Source organism: Dama dama, chromosome 22 (assembly GCF_033118175.1).
Source record: "Dama dama isolate Ldn47 chromosome 22, ASM3311817v1, whole genome shotgun sequence".
In the NCBI taxonomy this organism is placed as follows: domain Eukaryota; kingdom Metazoa; phylum Chordata; class Mammalia; order Artiodactyla; family Cervidae; genus Dama; species Dama dama.
Window position 1 is genome coordinate 59219190 of NC_083702.1, and position 26862 is coordinate 59246051.

The following is a 26862-nucleotide window of genomic DNA, read 5'->3' on the forward strand; positions in this document are numbered from 1 at the left end:
AAAATGGGAAGGATAGGTCACATCAGAGACCAAGGAGATGGAAATACTATAAAGAACGAAAAATAAGACTTTTAAAAAAAATTCTATTTATTTAGTTAGTTATTTTTGGCTGGGCTTCCCCGGTGGCTTAGATGGTAATACGGGAGACCTGGGTTGGATCGCTGGGTTGGGAAGATCCCCTGGAGAAAGGAATGGCAACCCACTCCAGTATTCTTGCCTGGAGAATCCCATGGTCAGAGGAACCTGGCAGCCAGTCCATGGGGTCGCAAAGAGTCGGACACAACTGAGCGACTGACACATACACATTTTTGGCTACTCTGGGTCTTCGTTGCTGTGTGGGCTTTCTCTAGTTCCTGGGAGTGTGGTCTACTCTGCACAGTTGTAGGGTAGGGGCTTTTCATTGGAGTGGCTTCTCTCCTTGCAGAGCACAGGCGCGAGAGAGCAGGGTCGGTAGTTGTGATGCAGGGGCCTACTTGCTGGGCAGCATACAAGATTCTCTTGAACCAGGAGTCGACCTGGTGTTCCCTTCATTGCAAGGCGGACTCTCAACCACTGGACCACCAGGGAAACCTAAGAATAGAAATAAGACTGTTTCCAACGCCCCATATTAATTTATATGAAATCGAATCAGGTTAGCTATGAGCATAAACGAGTCTAAGATCAGGCATTTGAGTTTGGTTAATTGAGTAAAATGGAAAAGATGCTCTAGCTCTGTTTATTGAGGATGAATTGTGTGTGTGTGTGTGTGTGTGTGTGTGTGTGTGTGTGTGTGTGTACGTGTATGAAACCCGGGCTTCAATGATAGATATAATTTTGGTTCCCATCTGAGAACTTAATTGAACAGGAAATGGCATATATCTAAACTCTTGCATGATATAAAGAGAGAAAAAGCATTCTTTATACTTTAAAAGTTCTCTATATCCCTGATTGACTTACATAAAAACTATCAACAATTAGTGCTGTTATGTAGATTATTCTCTAAAAGAACTGCAAGCTGAACTTTCAATTAACCTATCCAGATATTTTGCACATGTATCTATTATTATCTCTGAAAAAAAAAAAAAACTTTTAAAACATGAATGAGCACTGTTTTGCTGTACATGAAAAATTGCTTTGCCAACTTTACCTTAAATAATGATTATCCCTGTTATGTCTCCATTGGGTACTTTTTTTTTTTCCTTTTCCTTTTTCTTCTATTCAGACAGAGCAATCGTCAGAAAACTGGAATGGGAAATCATACAAGTGTGGTTGTGTTTATCCTAGCAGGTTTAACAAGTGACCCACAAATGAGAATTGTTTTATTTATCTTCCTACTACTCACCTACTTGCTAAGCATCACTGGCAATCTGATTATCATCACACTCACCCTGGTAGATACTCACCTGAACACCCCCATGTACTTTTTCCTTCAAAATTTTTCCTTTTTAGAAATTTCATTTACTACTACATGCATCCCTAAATTGCTGGTTATGGTGACAACAGGAGACAAAACCATTTCCTGTAACAGTTGTGTGACTCAAGTGCTTTTTGCCTTTCTTCTTGGAGCATCTGAATTTTACTTACTGGCAGCAATGTCCTTTGACTGCTACGTTGCTATCTGTAAGCCCCTGCATTACACAACCATCATGAACAGTAAAATCTGCATGCAGCTTGTTGGTTTGCAGAATTCTTTGTCATCTTTCCACCACTCTCTATGGCCTAAACCTTGACTTCTGTGCCTCTAACTTTGTTGATCATTTCTATTGCGACACCACTCCCCTCCTACAAATCTCCTGCTCAGATACAAAGTTAATTGAGATGATGGGATTCTTCTCAGCTGTGGTGACATTGGTGATCACATGGGTAATGGTGATCATATCATATACCTGTATTGCCTTGACCGTTCTAAGAATTCCCTCACCTAGTCATAGGAGAAAGGCTTTTTCAATGTGCTTTTCTCACATAATTGTGATATCCCTTTCTTACGGCAGCTGCATCTTTATGTATGTTAAACCTTCAGTCAAACCAAGAATATCTTTTTCCAAATGAATTTCAGTGCTCAGTACCTCTATTGCTCTGCTTTTGAATCCTTTCATTTATACCTTAAGGAACCAACAAGTGAACAAAGCCTTCATGGATATGATACACAGTTTTTTCTTTCTCAAAGAAATGAATATGATTTGCGCTATACATAAAGAAGATAAGCAAAAGGGCATCAATCAACAACAGCATAGCCAATGTAGTTCTAATACATATTTCCTCCACTTTTCCTCTCGTTTCTACAATATTAATCTTTATTTAAAGCTTTATTTTTACACAAATTTTGTGCTAGAATTTTAATTTTATTTATATTCTTCTATAGAGATTTATTTTGAATCTCACCTTCTTTGTACATGTGAAAGAAATTGAGACACATTTTTAATTTGTTTCTTTATCTCTCAGTTCTAGTTAGTCAAGCCTAAAAGTATCCTTACATTTGAACTATATTTAAAGCAGCTTGTGATGCCATGTTATTACTATCTTTAGTTGTTATCACTTAATACCTACTTAAATCTAATTTATATTTTTCATACTATTAATTTATTAATGCATTCTATTTAAAATAATAGAAATTTATAACATAAATTAATATAATGTTGATATACATATTTTTAAAATGTATATTAAAATATTATTATTGTTTTAATACATTCTTTAGAAATTAGTTCTTTATGAGAAAGTATATTTGAATACTATCTTGTGAGCAAAATAAATGATAGGCAGGAAGAAAACCACATATAATATGTGATTGACCAGACAATTTTATATGTTTATTTAAAAATCATAAAATGAAATATATTTTAAAGGCTATTTGGGTCTTAAACATAATTTTAGGGAAAATGTATATTTAAACAAATTGTTACATTTTTGGTGATAATTTAAGTATCATTTTTATCGATTTTCTGAAAGTAGAGCTAATGACCCTGAACTGTTATTAAGCTTTTAGAAATTTTAAGAACACAAAAGTTGAAGAACACACACACACACACACATATATATATATATACATTTTGAGACAATCTAATCAAAATAAGACTTAAGGCTTTCTAAATTCCTGACTAATTTTGATTCTGTTATGTGCTAATTGGGAGGAATGTCCTTTAAAAACATACTGTTCAAGTTAAACCACTACTTTATCATTTAGCTATTCTGAAATATCATATATATTTTAAAGATCTGTCATCTACTCAGTACACAGAGCGTGTCTTGAAATTCTTGATAATGATCCAGCAGTTTTTAAACTACAATGCTCCAGTCCCTATTTCTTTCTGTACCAAGGTAGATCAAAGTCACACCATCTGTCCTCGTCACTGTCTGTCTATCATGAAATATCAGTTTGATTATTTCTATTCATGCCAGTACCATCACCCCTGAGTCCTGAATCCTCAGAGAGTTTTCTGCCACTTTTTTGTTTGTTTTTGATTAAATTGGATATCTAACACAACTTTTAAAAAGAAGTACAACTTACTTCTAAAGAAGGCTTTCATGTGAAATGCTAAAATACTTTATCCTTAAATGCTTTCACCTTTTCAGCTCTACTGAAGTAGGCTGAACAACAAATATGATATTAGAGAGAAGAACTAAGTTTCTTGACTACTCAGTAAATGACAGAAACTGGTAGGTGTTTTATGTAAATCATATAATTTTGGAAACAATAGTGTGATATAAAAATTGTGATCATTATGCATAAGAGCAAAGGCTAGCTCAGTGAAGCTACTAGAAAGAAAAATCAAGAAAACAATCCTATTAATAATTACATTAAAAAGAATAAATTGCTCAAGAAGAAATTTAACCAACGATGTGAAATATTTCTATTCTGAAAGTATAAAACATTGATGAAAGGCATTGAGTATGATGCAAATATATGGAAAGATATCCTGTGTTTATGGATTAAAAGTATTAATTATGTTAATATATCCACACTATCCAAAATTATCTATAGATTTAATGAAATCCCTATTAAGATCCCTATGACATTTTTCACAAAACTAGAACAAATAATCCTAAAATTTTATGGAATCACAATAGATTCCAAATAGTCAATGAAATTTTCAGAAAAAAGAACAGTGCTGGAGATATCACACTCCCTTACTTCAGACCATACTATAAAGTTACAGTCATCAAATCAGTATGGTCTTGCAAAGAAAAAAAAAAAAAAAAGGCACAGAGATCAATGGAACAGAACAGAAAGCCCAGAAACAGTGCATGATGGCTAAGTCACTTCAGTCATGTCCAACTCTTCATGACCCTAAGGACTGTCACCCACCAGGCTCCTCTGTCCATGAGATTCTCCAGGTAAGAATACTGGACTGGGTTGCCATTCCCTAGCAAACAACTCAATTAAAAATTGGGCAGAGGACCTGAATAGACATTTTTTCCCCAAAGAAGACATACAGATGGCCAACAGGCACATGAAAAGGTGCTCAACATCCCTGATCATCACAAAAAAGCCAATCAAAACCACAATGAGATGCCATGTCAAACCTATCAGCATGGCTATCATCAAAAAGACAGTAAATAATTAGTGTTGGTGAGAATGTGAGGAAAAGGCAGCCCTTGTGCACTGTTGATGTGAATTTAAATTGACACAGCCTTGTGGAGAACATCATGGAGATTACTCAAAAATTAAAAATAGAACTACCATTCAATCCAGCCGTTCCACTCCTGTATATTTATCTAAAGAAAGCAAAAACACTAGTTTGAAAAAAAAAATATATGCACTCCAATGTTCATAGTAGCATTATTTATAGTAGCTGAGATATGGAAATAACCTAAAGTCCATCAAGAGATGAATGGATAAGCTAAAGGGGTGCCTGTATATAGGCACTTATTACTCAACCATGAAAAGAAATGAAATTTTGTCATTTGTGGAAACATGATGAAGCTGAAGGGTGTTATGCTTAAGGAAGGAAGTCAGGCAGAGAAAGACAAATACCAAATGTTTCACTTATATGTGGAATCAAAAATAAAACAAACAAATTTGACAGAACAGAAAGAGACTGACAGATACAGAGAAGAAAGTAGGGGTTACTAAAGGGAAGAGAAGTTGGTGGAGGGTTAAAATAGGTGAAGAGGATTAAAAGATATGAAGTGCTATTTTTAAAACAAATTACTTAGGGAGATGAAAATGTCAGAGTAGGAAGATGCTGAGATCACCTCCCCTAATGAATACATCGAAAACACATCTACCTATGGAGCAATTCTCACTGAAATCAAATCAGAGATTGCCAGAAAGATTGCTATACCACCAAAGCTGTAAAGAAAGATCCCCTCAGAGTCAGGTAGGAAGGAAAAAGAAGCAATCAGGTAGGGAACTGCACCCCTAGGAGGGGACACTGAAGAGGGGAGAGGTTACATGGACTCAGAAATCCTCTCTGGGGAGTGAGCAGTTTGAACCACATATCCACCACAGTCCTAGAGTCTAACACTGGGAAAACAAGTTTTCTTGGCTGACTGGAAAACCCATGGAGCTGGCAGCAGGGCTTTGGGAAACTTAGACTCTGTGAAGAGCACATATGCTTTCTTGCTCCTGAAACAAGGTGGAAGAAGCAGATGGAGACTGCCTGTGACTCTGGTCATTTTCCCAGGATGGCCACAGGTGTGCCCTGGCCGATGTCAAGTGTTCACTTCAGCGCCTCTCGCTCCATGGTGCGGCTTCCAACTAGGGCAAGGGCTGTCATTGCTGAGGACAGGCAACAGTGAGGGATAAAGTCAATTAGATCTGGCACTACATCTGAACAAGGTAGGCCTGCAACAGGTGACCATTCTGGCCCCTCTTACTCCAGCTCTAGCTCCTTCTGGATAAAGGTGTTGATGATGAGAGGCAGGGAGAGCACACACTTAAAGGGAACAGGAAATCAGGTATAACCTGACCCTCAGTGCTTCTCCTTTAGCACCAAGAGACAGTCCATATCCCTGGTGGGACTGTGTTGGCCTCTGACCATAGAAAAAGCCCCAGCTCACATCTGGCTCTGACTCTAGCCCTTTCATCTCCAACCACCATCCCACCAAGTTAATAGCCGCCAGCACACTCCAGGGGAAGATAAGATTTGTGCTCACTTCTGATTCAGATCTCTGACCATAGTCACACACAGACTGTATAGTGATGCACCCACACAAGACAGCCTTCAAGACAGGGATAGCTATGACTGTTTCACCAAATTTCTTAAAGACAGAAGTTTAGGCAACAAGAAGATGGAGTAATTTGTTTCAAATCAAACAAAAGAAATTTGAACAAACAACTAGTGAAATGAAAATAAATAATTTAACAGTCCAAAATATTAGTAATGAAAATGTTAACTGAACTAGGGAAAAGAATAGATGAACAGAGTGATAATTTTAACAAGGCACTAGAAAATATGGGAAAAAAAAAAAAAAAAAAACAACTGTTAGAGCTGGCTATTGTTCAGTTGCTCAGTCGTGTCCGACTCTTTGGGCTGCAGCATGCCAGGCTTCCCTGTTCTTCATTATCTCCTGGAGTTTGCTCAAACTAATGCCCATTGAGTCGGTGATAACATCTAATCATCTCGTCCTCTGTCATCCCCTTCTCCTCCTGCCTTCAATCTTTCCTCAGCATCAGGCTTTTTGCCAATCAATCAGCTCTTCACATCAGGTGCCCAAAGTATTGGAGCTTCAACTTTAGCGTCAGTCTTTCCAATGAATATTCAGGGCTGATTTCCTTTAGGGTTGACAGGTTTAATCTCCTTGCTGACCAAAGGACTCTCAAGAATCTTCTCCAGCAACATAGTTTGAAAGCATCAGTTCTGCCAGGGTCGAGTCTCGGCAGGATCCAAGGGTACCCTCAGGATGAATGGCGTCAGCGAGAGAAAGAGAGAGAGAAAGAGACAGACAGAGAGAAAGAGAGAGAGAGAGAGAGAGAGAGAGAGAGAGAGAGCAGACTGGGGGTGTGCAGCAGAGTCTGGCAAATCTTTATTTTTTTACCATAGCTTTTATATTCTAAGTTAGTACATTTTAAGGGGAAGATAGTTTAATAATACATCAGCTTATTCTTCCCGAGACCAGGGTGTTTTCTGCATACTTCTTTGTAAGAGTCTTGTACATTATCTTCTAGCCTTGGGGCCTATTGACATTTTTTGACCTACTTGAATGCAAAGCTGTTTTCCGTAATCTATTCTTTAATGAACACAAAGGTCAGTCCTTTTGCAGAAGTTATCAGTTAAATTTATCTAAAAGGTTTACCACACAAAGACTCTGCAGCTCTGGTGAGGCAGCCCCTGTTTAGCATTCCTGGTTAAAATTAACAATTCTAAACTCTTGTTTTTCTAAATCTTTCACTATAACCACTTTTAGAATAATATTTTTGTGTTCTCTAATAGGGCTTCCTCACCCCCAAAGGGCTCTGTGCCTATTAGGGCCTTTGTGTGATCAGGTTCTTTATGCTGTTTATGATTAAGGTGTTGTGAGCAGTCATGTGTATTAGTATGCATTTGCCAACCAGGCTAGAATGCCAGCAGAGGGGTCTAAATTGAAACACTCCTTTCATCCTGGATAATCTTATAGGATACCACCATCCAGGGGACATATTGATTAAAGTTCCAAGTTGATTCTGTTTGGAGAGAGATTGGGGAAGGCTGTCTACCTGTGTCACAGAAATTAGGGAGTAGTCTAATATAGCAAGCATCAGAAAGACAGAGATCATCTTTAAGGTGAGCGCCGGGGCAGCTTTTCGAAATCCCTGAAGTGCTGATCGGCCTTGCTTGTCAGGTCTTCTCCTCACGATCTTGTCATGGGTGGGATCTCGTGTGCCTGCTCCTGGCAAGTTCTTTGGCATTCTGCTTTCTTTATGATTCAGCACTCACAGCCATACATGACTACTGTAAAAATTATAGCTTTGACTATTTGGATTTTTGTTAGCAAAGTGATGTCTCTCTCTAGGTTTCTCATGGCTTTTCTTCCAAGGAGTGAGTGTCTTTTAATTTAATGGCTGCACTCACCTTCTGCAGTGATTTCGGAGCCTAGGAAAATAAAGTCTGTCACTGCTTCCACTTTTTCCCTATCTGTTTGCCATGAAGTGATGGTGAAGAAGGAATTCATAGGGCCTGGACTCCATCTCAGGCCTGTCTGTGCTGATCATGCTAGGCTGCCTCTCCAATGGACTCTGAACTCTGTGCTTAGCACCTGTGGGAATGACAATGGAAGGATAAGACCCCCTCTGGGCAGGGGAATCTTGAAGATCACATCCAGGTTACTCATTGCCTAAGAGAAAACAGACACTAATCACCCCTGCCTCGGACAGTATCTATTGGAATGTAACCACAGGCTTATTGATTATTAACTGTTTGAACACATAACACGTGAATGATGGTGTTATTGTGATTGTATTTACCCTTCCTTTGTAAGCCTCAAGGGATTTGGGCTGGTGGGCTTGGACACGTACACATGGGGTATAAAAGATTTTCACAAATGCTGGTCGGGGTCCTTGGTTAAGAGGAGACTCTGCCTTGGGCCCGTCGGTGTAATAAACTGCACTCCACTATCTGCACTGTCCTTCTGAGTGAGTTTGTTTCCCGGAAAGCATGGCTATAACAATGGGACCCAATGCCATAATCTTAGTTATTTGAATATTGAGTTTTAAGTCAGCTTTTTCACTCTCTTCTTTCACTTTCATCAAGAAGCTCTTTAGTTCCTCTTTGCTTTCTGCCGTTAAAGTGGTATCATCTGCATATCTGAGGTTGCTGATATTTCTCCTGGAAATCTTGATTCCAGCTTATGAGTCATTCAGTGCAGTATTTCATATGATGTACTCTGGATATAAGTTAAAAAAGCAGAGTGACAATAAACAGCCGTGGCATACTCCTTTTTGAATTTTGAACCAGTCCATTGTTCCATGTCCAGTTCTAAATGTTTCTTCTTGAACTGCATACAGGTTTCTCAGGAGGCAGCTATTCCATTCCAGGGGGTCTTGTATTCCATCTCTAAGAATTTTCCATAGTTTGTTGTGATCCACACAGTCAAAGGCTTTAGCATAGTCAACAAAGCAAAAATCAATGTTTTTCTGGAGTTGTCTTGTTTTTTCTATGATTCAGTGTATGTTGGCAATTTAATCCCTGGTTCCTCTGCCTTTTCTAAATCCAGCTTGCACAATTGGAATTCTCAGTTCAAGTACTTTTGAAGCCTTTTTGGAAGGATTTTGAGAATAATCTTGCTAGCATGTGAAATGAATGCAATTTTAAGGTAGTTTGAACGTTGGCATTGTTTTTCTTTGGGATTGGAATGAAAAATGACCTTTTCCAGTCCTGTGACCACTGCCGAATTTTCCAAATTTGCTGGTATAATGAGTGCAGCACTTTAACAGCATCATCTTTTAGGACTTGAAGTAGCTCAGCTGGAATTCCATCACCTCCACTAGTTTTGTTTGTAGTAATGCTTCCTAGGACCCACTTGAGCCATACACAGGATGTCTGGCTCTAGGTTTGTGATCACACGGTCATGGCTATCTGAGTCATTAAGAGCTTTTTTGTACAGTTCTTCTGTATATTCATGCTACCTCTTGTTAATATCTTCTGCTTCTATTAGGTCTTTGCCATTTCTTGTCCTTTATTGTGCCCCTCTTTGCATGAAATGCTCCCTTGATATCTCCATACTTTCTTAAAGAGATCTCTAGTCTTTCACATTCTATAGTTTTCCTCTATTTCTTTTCATTGTTCGCTTAAGAAAGCTTACTTATATCCCCTTGCTATTCTTTGGAACTCTGCATTCAGTTGAGTATATCTTTCCCTTTGCCTTTCACTTCTCTTCTTTACTCAGTTATTTGTAAGGTCTACTTAGACAACTATTTTGGCTTCTTCCATTTCTTTTTCTTGGGAATGGTTTTGGTGACCACCTCCTTTATAATGTCATGAACCTCTGTCCATAGATCTTCAGGCACCCTAACAGCTCTAATCCCTTGAATCTATTCATCACTTTCATTGTGTAATCATAAGATATTTGATTTAGGTCATACCTGAATGGCCTAGTGGTTTTCCCTACCATATTCAATTTAAATCTGAATATCACAATAATTGATGATCTGAGCCACAGTCAGCTCCAGATCTTGTTTTTGCTGACAGTATAGAGCCTCTCCATCTTTGGCTGCAAAGAATATAATCAATCTGATTTCGGTATTAAACATCTGGTGATGTTCATGTATAGAGTCGTCTTTTGTGTTGTTGGAAGAGGGTGTTTGATATAATCAGTGTGTTCCCTTGGCAAAGCTCTGTTAGCGTTTGCCCTGCTTTGTTTTGTACTCCAAGGCCAAACTTGCCTGCAAGGATTAAAGGCATATATATCCATTCATTATAAGCAGAAAAATAAAGGATCATGAGAGAAGACACTTGGACATAGTAAACAAATTAAACAAATATGAAATATCAGTTCAAGTAAACAGGTTTTGAAGATATATATTTTATGTAGTATGAGAAAAATAGCATAGCATGTAAAGCAAAAAATAATTTATTTCTATCTTTAATAGTCAGGCTGTGAAAGGTTATTGGAGAACCATGAAAGATGCCAGGATTCTTGGCTGCCAGAAGAGAGGAACTCAATCCAGGGCCAGTGATAAGACTTGATTGCTCAGAGCTTTTGTGTAATCAAGTTTTATTAAAGTATAAAAGAGATACAGAAAGCTTCTGACATAGACATCAGAAGGGGGCAGAAAAAGTGCCCCCCTGCTAGTCTTTAGCAGGAAGTTATATGCCTGCTGCTGCTGCTAAGTCACTTCAGTCGTGTCCTACTCTGTGTGATCCCAGAGACGGCAGCCCACCAGGCGACCCCGTCCCTGGGATTCTCCAGGCAAGAACACTGGAGTGGGTTGCCATTTCCTTCTCCAATGTGTGAAAGTGAAAAGTGAAAGTGAAGTCGCTCAGTTGTGTCCAACTCTTAGCGACCCCATGGACCGCAGCCTACCAGGCTCCTCCATCCATGGGATTTTTCAGGCAAGAGTACTGGAGTGGGGTGCCACTGCCTTCTCCATATATGCCTACTAGCAGTCTGCTAATTAGAGAAAGGAAATATCTCAAAACTCAGAGAGAGGCACCAGGCTTCTCACCCACCAACATGCATTTTGAGACAACATTGGCACCAGGTGAGTCATCCCAGGCCATAAAACAATTGACATGACTCTTGAAGAAAGGCAGGTTTCCAAGCAAGTACATAGTCTTATTAACATAGATTAGGAGAATAATTGTATGAGTAAAGCATACTGGTTTGTTGAGCCATTATCGGTTCTAGTCTTAGTTGGAACAGACTTGAAGAAAGACAGATCAGTTCAGTTCAGTTCAGTCGCTCAGTTGTGTCTGACTCTTTACCAGCGCATGGACTGCAGCACGCCAGGCCTCCCTGTCCATCACCAACTCACGGAGATTACTCAAACTCATGTCCATTGAGTCAGTGATGCCATCCAACCACTTCCTCCTCTGTCATCCCCTTCTCCTCTCACCTTCAATCTTTCCCAGCATCAGGGTCTTTTCAAATGAGTCAGCTCTTTCCATCAGGTGGCCAGAGTATTGGAGTTTCAGTTTCAGCATCAGTCCTTCCGATGAATATTCAGGACTGATTTCCTTTAGGATGGACTGGTTGGATCTCCTTGTAGTCCAAGGGACTCTCAAGAGTCTTCACCAACACCACAGTTCAAAAGCATCGATTCTTCGGCACTCAGCTTTCTTTATAGTCCAACTCTCACATCCATACACGACTACTGGAAAAACCATAGCCTTGACTAGATGGACCTTTGTTAGCAAAGTAATGTCTCTGTTTTTTAATATGCTGTCTAGGTTGGTCATAATTTTTCTTTCAAGGAGCAAAAGTCTTTTAATTTCATGACTGCAGTCACCAACTGCAGTGATTTTTGGAGCCCCTCCCCCCCCCCCCCCCCAAATAAAGTCTGCCACTGTTTCCACTGTTTCTCCATCTATTTGCCATGAAGTGATGGGACCAATGCCATGATCTTAGTTTTCTGAATGTTGAGCTTTAAGCTAACTTTTTCACTCTCCTCTTTCACTTTCATCAAGAGGCTCTTTAGTTCCTTTCCACTTTCTGACATAAGTGTGGTGTCATCTGCGTATCTGAGGTTATTGATATTTTTCCCGACCATCTTCATTCCAGCTTGTGCTCCCTCCAACCCAGTGTTTCTCATCAATACTCTGCATATAAGTTAAATAAGCAGGGTGACAATATACAGCCTTGACGTACTCCTTTTCCTATTTGGAACCAGTCTGTTGTTCCATGTCCAGTTCTAACTGGTGCTTCCTGACCTGCATACAGATTTCTCAAGAGATGAGTCAGGTGGTCTGGTGTCTAGGGTAAATACCTACTTCATTAACATAGCTTAAGAAAAACCTTTCCATAAGGAAAACGCATTGGTTACTCAAGGTTTGAGAAAAGTGAAGTTCAGGTGGAACCAGGTGTCATCATGGCAACACAGAATTTTTTTAAAAAAGCCTCTTTTTAATATTGTATAGAGAAGGGGAAAAAATTTGGCACTTGTAGTTTGTTTCCTCCTGCTGCTTAAGAAAGATATAAAAAATACCTGACACTTGCAGCCTATTTTCTCCTTTTGGGGGCCCCTAGCCTTCTTGCCTGTTACTCTCTCAGCTGGTACACTAAAACTCCTCCATAATGTGATTCTGTCTTTTTGTCGGTATGGTCTACCATCCTGTCAGGAACCTATGTGTGTTCTATCTTGTTTATTCATCATTTCTACTGTAATTGATCATAGTCATGGCTCCAAATGACTTGCTATCACATCTCATTTCAGAGTAAGGGGGATCAAGAAGAAGAGGAGTGAAAATTCCATTATTCAGAGTATGATCCCTGGAAGTTGCACAGATATCTCCATTTACATCCTTTGGACAGAATTTAGGCACTTGGCCACAACAGGTTGCATGATTGGCCAGGTATAGACATACATAAAGGGTTTAAAACTATAGAAGTGGAGAATGCTTAGTTATTATGAACCTTTAGTTGAAGATCAAATAAAAAATATCACAAAGACTATTTGGATAAAAGACAGTTTTCAAAAAAGAAACTGAGGTCATATAGGACATGAAATGTTAGGTGTGTCTGGAGAATTAATGATACTGCATTTATACTGTGGTTTAATGTTTCCTGGACAGGCTAATCATCTTATATTGTTACTTCTTGTTATCAACATAAGCAATCTTTTCTTTACCTGCTTCCAGATCCTACCTATGTGTTTGGGATTTCAAAACATGAGTGTGTGGAAGAAAAATTCTTATTGGAGATATCTATACTGAGATCTCTGGGGACATAGTCAAAGTTTTTTTAAATACATAATTTTACTGTTAAAAATATTTAGTGCCTGGGGAGAACATTTGAATAATAAATGTTTGATCTTTTCAATTGATGTTCTTAGATTTCCTGTCCTCCTGAGAATAATTCACAAATTTTAGATATCTTCCTACAGAGCACAGAAAGCGTAAATACTCCATGGGTCAAGTGTTGATTTATTTTATGGCATTTTGGGTGATCTTAGAAAAGTATTCACTACATAAATATGTATTTATTTATGTACCTTTCTAAGAATTTGTCCATTTCTTCTAGACTGTTCATTTAGTAATGGGAAAATTTAATACAGTAATCAAAAAACCTGAAATAAAACAAAGTGCTAATCAAAGCATGCACAAAGTTGCCATCTGAGAGAAGAATCGCATGTTGAGGAGTTGAGTGAGATCCGTTCAGAGAAGAATGGAATATCAGTGTGCTCTGTTCAGCATGATGACGAAAGTATTAACTACTGAGCAGAGATTATTTTGTCTGAATAAATCTGTGTATATATCTTCTTAAAAATATGTTAGAAATTTTAAGTATTTTGGAGAGACTGATTTAGCACTGAAAAACATGAAAATAATTGATATGTAAAAAAATTAAATTTAAAAACTAGATTTCCTTTTAGATGTGTTTTAATTCACTTCTGTTCTATTTTTATCATTAAACTTTAACCTCACTTTTCCAATCTTTTAAATTGTGTTTTAGGAAAGGCATATGGAATACACGGGTGATTTATTATTGAGAAACTTTTCCTTTTCAAATATATTTCACTTTCATAATAGTTAATACAACTAAACATTATTGCATTCATAGGCTGACTTCTAATGGTTTTGTAATTGAACTTTATTAATTTTTTTTTTTTTTTACAGTGTGTGTTGGGGAGAGTTTTTGTGTTAAATTGTTGAAGTTGAAGAAAGATAATTTGACATGGCAAAAGTTTGATTTAGGTGTTTAGTATATGCATTCCTACAATTTTTGTCATTGAGTCATTTGTGTAAATAAACATCTATCATTGGTTGCTCCATAATTATTTGCATATAAAGTGAATGTCCAGGAAAAATAATAGTTTCTTCCTTTACCCACATTTATCTGCATTAACTGCATGATTTCATCAGCAAATCTTATTTCCTTATCTTAGAATTCTCCTATAAACTCCTCTGGATATTACTGAAAACAACTCTTATTTGTCCATATATGATTATTTTCATTTGTATAATTGTATTTTCAATAATAGTATATGTTTCAGAGATTAGAAATAAACCTGGATATTCTAAATAGAGAAAACATTGTCTTCTCTATCTCCCATCACAAAAACTTAATCATTTTATGTGTTTGATGAGGAAGATACCAAGGAAGTAACGTTTCCCTAGACATATCATTAATCATTTTTTGTTTAAGAAATATGCTATATTTGGTCTAAAACTATTTATATAAACTTTGACACTTCTAAGAAGACAATTTTAGAAAATACACTCTTTCAGCTCTTCCCATTCCCCAGTTGCTAGCTATCCAACCCTGAAAAATTCACCCTCACTTGAAATATACCTGTCATTGAAAATAGTTATATCTAGGTACTATTTCATAACTTACATGTTAGCCATACATTTTAATATCCTTATGATATGGAAATGTGTGCTTCGTAAACTTTTGTCAACAATTCTGAGAATTATTATGTGTTTGAAATTTACCAAATGCTTACTCCTCATCTCTTAGGCGTTTTGATCTCAAAACTGGTCATTATTTTTAGTCTGTGTTGTAGACAAAGAATAAAATGGCAAGTGTAAACAATAGAAGTACATGGAGAGAAATTTCATTGGTAACTACTTTCTTCTTGTAAATTTTATTTATTAAGTTTATTTACTAAGCTGCACATTTTAAATAATTTGTACAGTTTTTATTTTCTTAAATTTTATGTATTATTTACACATTTTTAAAAGCTTTCCTCAAATTCACTGTCTTATCACTGAAAACCCAACTTTCTAGGTTTTCATAAGCTTTGTCTTTATCTTTCTCTTGTTTTTAATTCTGACACCTCATATAATTTCCTGAGTACATAGTTATGCATTTCTATCCACTCCTAAATCCTGTTTTTTGTTTTTTTTTTTCATTTTCACTTTAGCTAACCTACTCTCAGAGTCAAACCATGTAGAGGAAAACTGCCGCTTTTTGTTATATATTCAGGTCATCAGAATATTCTTGCTTATATTTTTTTCAGAACACAAATCGGAAAGGATGAGGATGGTGATAGATATCAAGGGAATGGAAGTACCAGTAAGGACACCAAATAAGTATATTCCTGATGTCTCATATGCATATACATAAAACTGGATCTCATTTGCCATGAAAGTAGATGAAACATAAATCAGACATTTGAGTTTGATTGAGTAAAATGGCAAAAGTGTACTAGTCCTATTTACTGATGATAGCTAGGGGTGTGTGTGTGTGTGTGTGTGTGTGTGTATGTTTGTGTTAAATAAAAGTCATGAAGTAATGACTTGTATTCAGGTGCTCGTATGCAAAACAGAAAATGACATCTATCATAATTTTTGTCCAAATTTAAGGGTGGAAAAGCCCGTTTCTATGCTTTAATAGTCCCCTTAATTTTCCTTGAATTTATTCACTTAAAATCAACCAACAATTAATATGATCACATATATTATTTAGTGGTGAAATTAGAAAGGAAATTTTGAATCAACTGTCCAGATACCCTGGAAATGCAAAGGATTGTTCTTCCTGGCCTTAACCATCTTTATAAATGAAGGAGCAGTGTGTTACCCATCTGAAATTTCAATTTGCTAACTTAGACACTAATTATCTCCCTTGTCATTTTCCCATTGGCAACATTGTTTTCTTCCTTTCCATTTTTTCCCTATGTAGACCTCGAAAAGTAGAGGGCATTAATGGGAAATCACGCAAGAGTGAGAGTGTTTATCTTGGCAGGTTTGACTGATGACCCACAAATGAAAATTGTGTTATTTATCTTCCTACTTCTCATCTACTTGTTAAGCATCACTGGTAACCTCACCATCATCACTCTCACCATGGTGGATCCTCACCTCAAGACCCCCATATCTTTTTTTCTTCAGAATTTTCCCTTTTTAGAAATATTCTTTACTACTACATGCATCCCTAAAGTTATAGTTATTATGGAAATGGAGGACAAAAATATTTCCTATAATGGCTGCATTGCACAATTGCTTTTTTAGCTTATTACTTGGAGCATTTGAATTTTACTTCCTGGCAGCTGAATCCCATGACTGCTATGTTGCCATCTGTAAGCCCCTGCGTTATACAGCTATCATGAACAGTAAAATCTGCACACTTCTCGTCTTCTGTTGTTGGATTGCTGGCTTTTTGATCATCTTTGTACCTCTCCTCTTAACCCTAAACCTTGACTTTTATGCTTCCAACATTGTTGATCATTTCATGTGTGACCCAACTACCTTCCTGCAGATCTCCTGCTCAGACACACAACCCACTGAGACAATGGGATTCATTTCTGCTTTGATGACTCTTGTGTCATCCATTGTCAATGGTGATCACATTATATACCTATATTGCATTAACAATTCTGAAAATCCCTTCAACTAATGAAAGGAAAAAAGCTTTTTCAACATGTTATTCTCGTATGATTGTGATATTCTTTTCTTATGGCAGCTGCATCTTCATGTATGTTAAACCACCAGTCAAAGAGAATCTTTTTACAGGGGAATACTCAATACCTCCATTGCCCCACTTCTGAATCATTTCATCTATAGCTTACGGAACCAACAAGTGAAAAAAGCCTTCATGAATATGATACACACAATTGTTTCTTTTTCAAACAAGTGAATTTGTTATTGCACAATGTATTAAGTAAATAAATGAAGATGTCTATAATAATAATAATAGTGTATATAATTGTAGTTTCCTCCCTTTTATTACATTTGATAATCATCTGTCTCTCTTTTCACACTTGTTTTTACAAAAGCCTTGTTCCAATGAAGCTAATTTTCTTCATGTTCTTTGATAGAAACTGTTTTTCTCATCTCTCTTCCTTTTCCTCTGATTATGTGAAAGTAGTTATCCTAGTTTTCAAAGTGTTTCTTTTCTCTTTGAGTTTTAGTTATCAGGAATATAAATTAGTTTTATGTAAGTTATATTTAATGTAGCAAGCAATGTAAATATTATTATGTTACTTTTGTATATAGGTTCAGTTCAGTTCAGTTCAGTCACTCAGTTGTGTCTAACTCTTTGCAACCCCATGGACTGCAGCACGCCAGGCTTCCCTGTCCATCACCAACTCCCGGAGTTTACTCAAACTCATGTCCATTGAGTCGGTGATGCCATCCAGCCGTCGTCCCCTTCTCCTCCTGCCTTTAATCTTTCAAATGTTCAGGGTCTTTTCTAGGGTGTCAGCTCTTCCCATAGGTGGCCAAAGTATTGGAGTTTCAGCTTCAGCATCAGTCCTTCCAATGAATATTCAGGACTGATTTCCTTTAGGATCAACTGGCTTGATTTCCTTGCATCCAAGGGACTCTCAAGAGTCTTCTCCAACACCACAGTTGAAAAGCATCAATTCTTCAGCACTCAGCTTTCTTTATAGTCCAACTCTCACATCCATACATGACTACTGGAAAAACCATAGCTTTGACTAGACGGACCTTTGTTGGCAAAGTAATGTGTTTGCTTTTTAATATGCTATCTAGGTTGGTCATAGCTTTTCTTCCAAGGAGCAAGTGTCTTTTAATTTCATGGTTGCAGTCACAATCTGCAGTGATTTTGGAGCCCCCCCAAAATAAATTCTCACTGTTTCCATTGTTTCCCCATCTATTTGCCATGAAATGGTGGGACCAGATGCCATGATCTTAATTTTCTGAATGTTGAGTTTTAAGTCAACTTTTTCACTCTTCTCTTTCACTTTCAAGAGGCTCTTTAGTTCTTCTTTGCTTTTTGCCATAAGTGTGGTGTCATATGCATATCTGAGGTTAAAGATCAATATTAATTTATATTTTGTAATACTACCAATTTATTCATGTATAATCTATTTAATGAGCTGAGAGAAAAATGTAGCAGAGATTAAACATTAGTGTTATTGCTAAAATTAGGAAATATTTTAAAAAATGATTATGTGACTTTCCATAGGAACTAGTTGTTTAGTTTCTATTTGAGAATTGTTAAGTTTTATAAGCAGTTCAATTATGAAAGAAGAGTGCATTTTTATCTTGCTGGTTTATTTTAAAAATTAAAATTAAAAATGAAATATAATAATCATTGGATGTTTACATACCCAATAAGCACCCCCTTCAATAACTTGGGACACTTCTGAAGCTAATTGGAGAGTGATTGTAAATATCTGTTAAATGAAGGAGAACAATGCTAACAAAATGTATTTATTCCTTTCAGAGTATCATACACAGACACATAAAGATATATACCTATATTTCCTAACAATGAAACCAAATAGTAGAATAAGCTGAATTTTTCCTTCCTTAAGTAATTTTGAAATTCCTATACATATTATTCCTATTATACCTTTGTTGGTAATAATCTGGATTTTATTCATCAAAACAATTTCTATGTTTGACCAAAATTTTAAAATATGAAATATAATTAAAACATTTTCACAGAGGCTGATTCATGTCAATGTATGGCAAAACCCACCACAATATTGTAAAGTAATTAGACAATTAAATAAATTAATTAATTAAAAGATTTTCACAGGTATGTTTCATGATGTTTTGCCAAAAATATGTGAGCATTAAGCTATAATATATTTTTTACTTCGTTTTTACTTTTGAATACTATCTAAAAGAATAGAATAAAATGTAGTCAGGGAGAAATATACATATAGTATGTAACTGATTGGATTATTTTACAGATTTCTGTTCAGCTTGGTAATGAGGTGAACATTAACAGATATTTGATTCATGAATAGTTTTTTTGAAAGAGTAAAATAATTACATTTTCTCTTGATTATTTGTATATCTACATTTTCCATTTTGAGAAAATAGATATAATGATCATGGAGCATGACATAACTTCTGGAAGTTTTAAGAGCACAGTAAGTGAAAGTTATATATATATATAATATATATATATGTCTGTGTGTGTGTGTCTGCATGTACCATATTGAGACAGTCTAACACAGGAAAATCTTAAGAATCTCTCAATATTCTCAAGTTATGATTCTGTTATGTGTTAACCAAGATGAGTTTGATCAAAAATACATAAATACATTATCTTCCAGTTAAGCCATTAATTTTTCATTAGAGTACTCTGAAATGCTTCATTTAAATATTTTTCAATATCTGTCATCTATTAGTTACTTACCATAAAAGATACTCTCACACTCCTAATAAGGACCTAGCATTATTGAACAGGCATCCTCAGTCCCAGTCTTATCTTCCCAATTTCAGGCAGATTAAAGTTATATTCTCAATCTTCTCTACTACTTCTAATAGTCTATGATATATCACCTCCCATGACCTCTGAATTCTGATTCCCAGTAGTTTACTAGTGTTGCTATTGTTTTTAATTGTCTTATACAGCTTATGGCAGAAACCTGTCGGGGGTTTATACCGATCTGCCAATGCCAAGAGGCAACCAATGTCTCCTTCGAGAACCGACCAGAAATGGGCAAAGCGTGTGGACCGAACTCTCCTTTCTCGGTCAAACTTTTTGGTCTCTTTGACCATTTCATAACTCCTTGGGAATTAGAAGTACTAACCTAATCTATTGGATCATAGGCTTTCAAGGGACTTGTAATCTATGTTGCTACTGTGTACTGTGGCCTAGGTCCCAAACTTGGATTGGTAGTCAGGAAACGCCTAGCCTCCCTAGGACTCGAAAGTTCAGAAACTAGATGGAGCTCTAACTCCAAGAGCATCTCTGAGGTTAAAGTTTACCCAGGTTAGAACAGCAATGGTTTTTTTTTTTTTTTTTTTTTTCTTTTGGTAACACTGGCTCTTAGTGGACCAGAGGAGGCTCTTACACTGGTGTGGTGACGCTTAGAAGGAGCATCTCAGTTTTAAGTTCGTACGGGTCTCATTGTGGTCAGGAATACACTCAGGGTCATGCACAGGCACTCAGGTGACGACTGTTTCCCCCAGCGGTCTTAGCTTGGGAGGCATTCCGGAAGGTTACTCTGATTGCACCCTGGCTGGCATCAGAGGCAAGCGAGGTGAAGAGCTGGACATCAGTCAGGGATGCCATCAGGTCTACCCCTGGTGCATCCCCACCCTGTCTCGGTGTTTGAACCGGGAGGGACGAGTGTGACGCCTGCGTCGGTGAGGGACAGACTAAGTCCGGCCAGGAAGGAAAAGCTTTTTGTGTAAAGTCTGTCTACACTCCCATCTAGAGCAGGGAGGGATGCCTCCGGTAGAAAAATGGCGCTGGTCGCTTTTTTTCTCTCTTACAGGTGGGAGCTAACAATTCCAGCCTCACTCCTTTGAACTGTATCCTGAAAAACTGGGATAGATTTGATCCCCAGGGCTTAAAGAAGACACACCTGGTCTTCCTATGTGATACTGCATGGCCGCGGTACCCACTGGAGGATGGCAAACAGTGGCAAGCTGGACGGTCTCTTAAGTACAATACTGTTTTACAATTAGACCAGTTCTGTAGAGAACAAGGAAGATGGGATCAGAGTCCCATCAGATGCATTCTTGAAGGACTCAGGCAGGCGCGTGCTAAGCTTTTAAACCACGGCAAACCGGCAGACAGAACAGGAGGAGAAGGAAGCTCCTGGTAAATTCCTAGATAGACTGAGAGAAGCCCTTCGCAGATTCACTGAGATTGATCCCGAAAGTGAAGAGGGAAAAGTGATCTTAAAAGAATAGATTTCTCACTCAGTTGGCTCCAGATATCTGCCGTAAGTTATCAAAATGGGCATATGGACCAAATCAGTCTTTAGATAATCTGTTACAACTGGCTCAGTCTGTTATGGAAGAGAATATGAGGAAAAGAAAAGAAAGGCAGAGAAAGACAAAGGAACAAGCAGAAGCCCTCGCAATGGCTATGAAAACCGTTCTTAAACAGCCTGAGAAAAATTTAGATAATCTGTTACAACTGGCTCAGACAGTCTGTTATGGAAGGGAATATGAGGAAAAGAAAAGAAAGGCAGAGAAAGACAAAGGAACAAGCAGAAGCCCTCTCAATGGCTATGAAAACCGTTCTTAAACAGCCTGAGAAAAATGTCCAGAGGGACCCAGGTGAAAAGGGATGGGCTTGCTATTACTGTGGAAAGGAGGGGCATCTCAGGTGGGATTGCCCTCAGGCATCTAGGCTGCCCCCGGCTCTATGTCGGCCTGCAAAGGACCACACTGGAGGAGAGACTGCCCCCAGAGACATAGGTCTCAGGGGTTGGACTCTCAAGACAACCAGGACTGAAGGTGCCCGGGGGTCCCCACACAAGCTCCCATCCTAATTACACCTGAGGAACCTCGAGTATTGATAACGGTGGGAGGCCAGTCCGTCCATCTCCTTTTAGATACTGGGGCAACTTACTCCGTGCTTACTGAAGCCCCTGGCCCACTTTCCTCCAGATCCGCTTCCGTAATGGGACTGTCTGGATGAGCCAAAAGGTATTACTTCAGTTATCTTGCAACTGGGATTCTGTGCTATTTTCACACGAGTTTCTGATCGTGCCAGAATCACCCTCACCCCTTTTGGGGAGGGATATACTGAGCAAGGTCCATGCCTCTGTTTTCATGAATATGGAGCCCTCCCTTTCTCTCCCTTTAGTTGTGTTATAGCCACGCTTTCCGGAAAACAAACTCACTCAGAAGGACAATACAGATAGTGGAGTGCAGTTTATTACACCGGCGGGCCCAAGGCAGAGTCTCCTCTTAGCCAAGGACCCCGACCAGCATTTGTGAAAACCTTTTATACCCCATGTGTATGTGTCCGAACCCACCACCCCAAATTCCTTGAGACTTACAAAGGAAGGGTAAATACAATCACAATAACCCCATCATTCACATGTTATGTGATCAAACAGTTAATAATCAATAAGCCCGCAGTTACATTCCAACCGGTTAATAACAGATAAGCCTGTGGTTACTTTCTGATAGATACTGTCTGGAGGCAGGGGTGATTAGAATATGTTTTCTCTTAGGCGATGAGTAACCTGGATATGATCTTCAAGGTTCCCCTGTCCGCAGGGGGTCTTATCCTTCCATTGTCCCCATAGGCACTAAGCAGAGAGTTCAGAGTCCATTTGAGAGGTGGCTGAGCACGATCAGCATGGACGGGCCTGAGATGGTGTCCAGGCCGTATGAATTCCTTCTTCAGTTGAACAAAATGTAAATCCTAGAGTATGGGCTGATGGAAAATCTTTGGGTCGAGCACAAAATGCTATTCTTGTAGTTGTCAAGCTCAAAGACCCGCTCTTGTTTCCACATAAGCAGCAGTATCCACTGAAACCTGAGGTTAAGGAAGGGTTAAAACCCATCATTGAGAATTTAAAGGAGCAGGGACTGTTAGTTCCCTGTAACAGTCCATGCAACACTCCTATTTTGCGTATAAAGAAATCGAATGATAAACGGAGACTAGTTCAAGATTTGCGAATAATAAATGAGGCTGTAGTTCTTTTACTCCCTGTGGTGCCTAATCCTTACACTCTATTGTCTGAAATTCCTGAACGAGCCAAGTATTTTTCAGTAATTGATTTGAAAGATGCTTTCTATTCAGTGCCTTTGGCAGAGGAAAGTCAATTTCTATTTGCCTTTGAAGACCCCGTGCAGCCAGCTTCTCAGTTAACCTGGACAGTTTTGCCCCAGGGATTTCGTGACAGTCCTCACTTATTTGGACAAAGTTTGTCACGGGATCTACAAAACTTTAATAGCTCTGAAGTGGTGTGTTACAATATGTAGATGATATTTTGCTCTGTGCTGAGAAAGAGGAAGCTTGTTCACAACCTCAGATTTCTTAAACTTTCTGGCAGGCTGCCGTTACAAGGCATCAAGAGAAAAGGCTCAGCTTTGTCAACAATCTGTTAGATATCTGGGCCTAATCATATCAGAAGGGACTAGGGCCATAGGCCCTGAGAGAATTAAACCTATACTAAATCATCCCCTACCTATGACTTTAAGACAATTGAGAGGATTTTGGGGACTCACAGGCTACTGTTGTATTTGGACTCCGGGCTATGGGGAACTTGTCCGGTCTTTATATAAACTTATAGCTGAAACTCAGCAGGCCCAAACCAACAAACTGATTTGGTCTCCAGATACTCAAAAGGCTTTTAAGATTCTTCAGACCCCTCTCCTGCTAGCTCCCGCTTTGAGCTTGCCCACAGGGTCAGAATTTAACTTGTTTGTCACTGAAAGAAAAGGTACGGCCTTGGGAGTTTTGACACAACCCCGAGGGCCTCATCAGCAACCTATTGCTTATCTAAGCAGAGAATTAGATGTAATTGCATGTGGGTGGCCCCTGAAGATTTAAAAATAATTAATGGACGAAACCTTATTGTACTGACTTCTCATGATGTGAGTGGAATCTTAAATTCTAAGGTTAATATTTGGATGACAGACAGTAACCTTCTTAAATATCAGTCACTGTTGTTAGTAGGACCAGTAACTAAGCTTACAGTTTGTGGAAATTTAAATCCCGCCACTTTCCTTCCTGAGAAGGAAAATGAAACACCTGATCATGATTGTTCCCAATTCCTAACTAATGGGATATCCCCTTAGATAATCCTGACATGGAAATATTTACAGATCGCAGTTCTTTTGTTCGGGATGGAAAGCATAAAGCAGGTTATGCCGTGGTGACTGCCGAACAGGTTTTAGAAGCAAAATCTCTCCCCCAGGGAACCAGTGCCCGGTTGGTGGAGCTTGTGCCTCTGACCTGAGCTCTAGAGTTAAGCAAAGGGCAGCGGGTAAATATTTACACTGATTCGAAGTATGCTTATTTGACTTTACATGCTCATGCTGCAATCTGGAAAGAAAGACAATTTAAAACAGCAACTGGAGAACCTATTAAGCATTTCAGAGAGATTAGAGACTTTTAACTGCTATCTATTGTCCTAAAGAAGTAGCGGTTATGCATTGCAAAGGCCATAGCAGGGATGGGAGTAAAATAGCCGCAGGTAACCTGTTAGCTGACTCAAGCCAAAAAAGCGACACTTTAGGAAACCCCTTCACTACAGACACCTTTGATCTGGACAGGTCCTGTGGAACAAGAAAAACCACAATATACTGAGGAAGAATTAGAAAGATATGGAAAAGGAGCAAAGATTACTGATAAAGAATGGTTACAGTTCGAGGATGGACGATTAATAATTCCTGAAAAAGCTCAGTGGGAAATTCTTAAGGGTTTACACCAGAGTTTTCATTTGGGTGCAGAGGGTACTTACCAGATGGCTTCTCGTTTGTTTGAAGGTAAAAATGTAATGAAAACTTTAAAGAACATTATCAAAAGGTGTGTGGTTTGTCAGAAAAATAACCCAAAGACTGAGAAGCTAGCAAAATCTGGATTATAACGAAGTGGAAAGTACCCTAGAGAGGACTGGGAAATTGATTTTACTCATATGCCAAAAGCTAATGGATATTCTTGCTTACAAGTTTGGGTGGATACTTTTACTGGATGGATTGAGGCTTTCCCCTGTCATAGTGAACAAGCTAAGAAGGTTATAAAGATTTTAATCCATGAAATCATCCCCAGATTTGGGCTGCCACAGAGCCTTCAGAGTGACAATGGCTCCGCCTTTAAAGCTGCTGTAACTCAGGGGGTGTCTAAAGCTCTAGGAATAGAGTATCACTTACACTGTTCCTGGAGACCCCAATCCTCAGGAAAGGTTGAAAAAGCTAATGACATTATCAAAAGACATCTGCGCAAATTAACTCAAGAAACGCAGGACAACTGGATTAAAGTCCTACCCATAGCTTTAATGAGGGCTCGAACTGCCCCCCAAAAGGAGGGACTGTCCCCCTTTCAATGTATTTAATGGAAGGCCTTTCTAACGCACAGACATTGTTATAGACCCTGAAGCCTTGGAATTAACTAGTCACGTAACTCAGCTCTCAGCTTTTCAACAGGCATTAACAGAACTCCGGGAGACGACTCCTGACCCAGCCTCTGAATCCAGCAAGCCTCTATTTGAGCCAGGAACCGAGGTTCTCATAAAAACATTGGGATCTGGGGGCTCAACCCTCGAGCCCCTCTGGGAAGGCCCTTATCAGGTTATTCTTTCTTCTCCCACAGCTGTCAAAGTCCCAGGAATTGATTCGTGGGTACATCACACATCACAAGAGGTGGCACCGTGACCAGAACTAAGTGATGTCATTTTATGTCTTTACTTTTTATGCTCTGACTTTGTACTTTTCAGATGGGCCTGATAATCTATGTGAGCCTACTTCTGCTGACACCAAAGATCTTGAATCTTCCGTTTGATCCTCAAGACAATGCATTCCTGTCCTGGGCTCACTCCTACGCTGCATTCCACAATCGGTCTAACTGCTGGGTCTGCGGAGCACTCCCCTCTTCATCAGTGGAAGGCTTCCCGTGGTGGACATCTCCACTTCAAGGAAAAGACTTCTCCAAGTCTGCGAATACCTTCGACAACAATCATATGTGATGCCTCTTCTTCATCTGATGACATCTAACAACCCTAAAATGGACTGGTGCAACACTTTGTACTTTAACTATGGACATAATGTGACTTTTAATTTTGATTATACATTGTCTTGGTTTAATGACTATTTTGCTACACGTAAGACAAATAGGTCTAGATCTGATGGTTTTTTACCTGACATTTATCAAACATGGGATGAGGTTATATGGCTAACTCCTGAAAAAGGACGTCTATTATCTACTGCCCCTATATGCTGGGAACAAAGGGAGCCATCACCAAAAGTTAGCCAGCAACTTAATTACAATGATTGGAAACAACTGGGATTTTTGCCTCAGGAAATATGTAATGTAATCATTCCCGTGTTTCCAACCCCAGTTCAGGACCTCCCTTTGTCTGGCCAGGCACTAATTGGGACTGGATATCTCAGTCACGCTGTCTTGCTCCAAACGGGACTTATTGGATATGTCGCTCTTACCTATGGGCTTGGCTTCCCCCTGGCTGGATAGGGAAGTGCACCCTGGGTTTAGCCTTTACTCACAGCTTCATATTTTCAGAGTTTCCAGAGAAGCCTGCTAATTTACCCCACCTTAAAACCCGGTGGGCAAGGTCTGTATCTCACTGGTATGATTATTTGGCTGCAGTGTTTGTCCCCTCTTTGGGAACCACAGATGTTACACTACGAGTGGATGCTTTGACTAATTTTACTCAACAGGCATTACAAGATTCTCAAAAAGCTATTTCAGCTCTTAATGCTGAACAAGCACAAATTAGAAAGGTGGTTTTACAAAACAGATTGGCTTTAGATATTCTGACAGCTGCTCAAGGAGGAACTTGTGCCATTATTCATACTCAATCTGCATATAGATACCTGATATGAGCACTAATGTTACTCATTTTACTAAACACATGAACAAGATGATTGGGGCCATGGATACTCCTGAAGCCTCAATTGCCTTACTTTGGGAGACATTAACTAGCTATGTTCCCCATGGTGGAAAACT

The 26862-nt window shown here is 38.6% G+C and overlaps 1 pseudogene; it reads left to right on the forward strand.

Annotated features, from left to right (window-relative positions):
* The first annotated feature begins 1226 nt into the window (after positions 1-1226).
* On the forward strand, positions 1227-26367 carry LOC133043145 (olfactory receptor 6C74-like; annotated as a pseudogene).
* Positions 26368-26862: the final 495 nt, after the last annotated feature.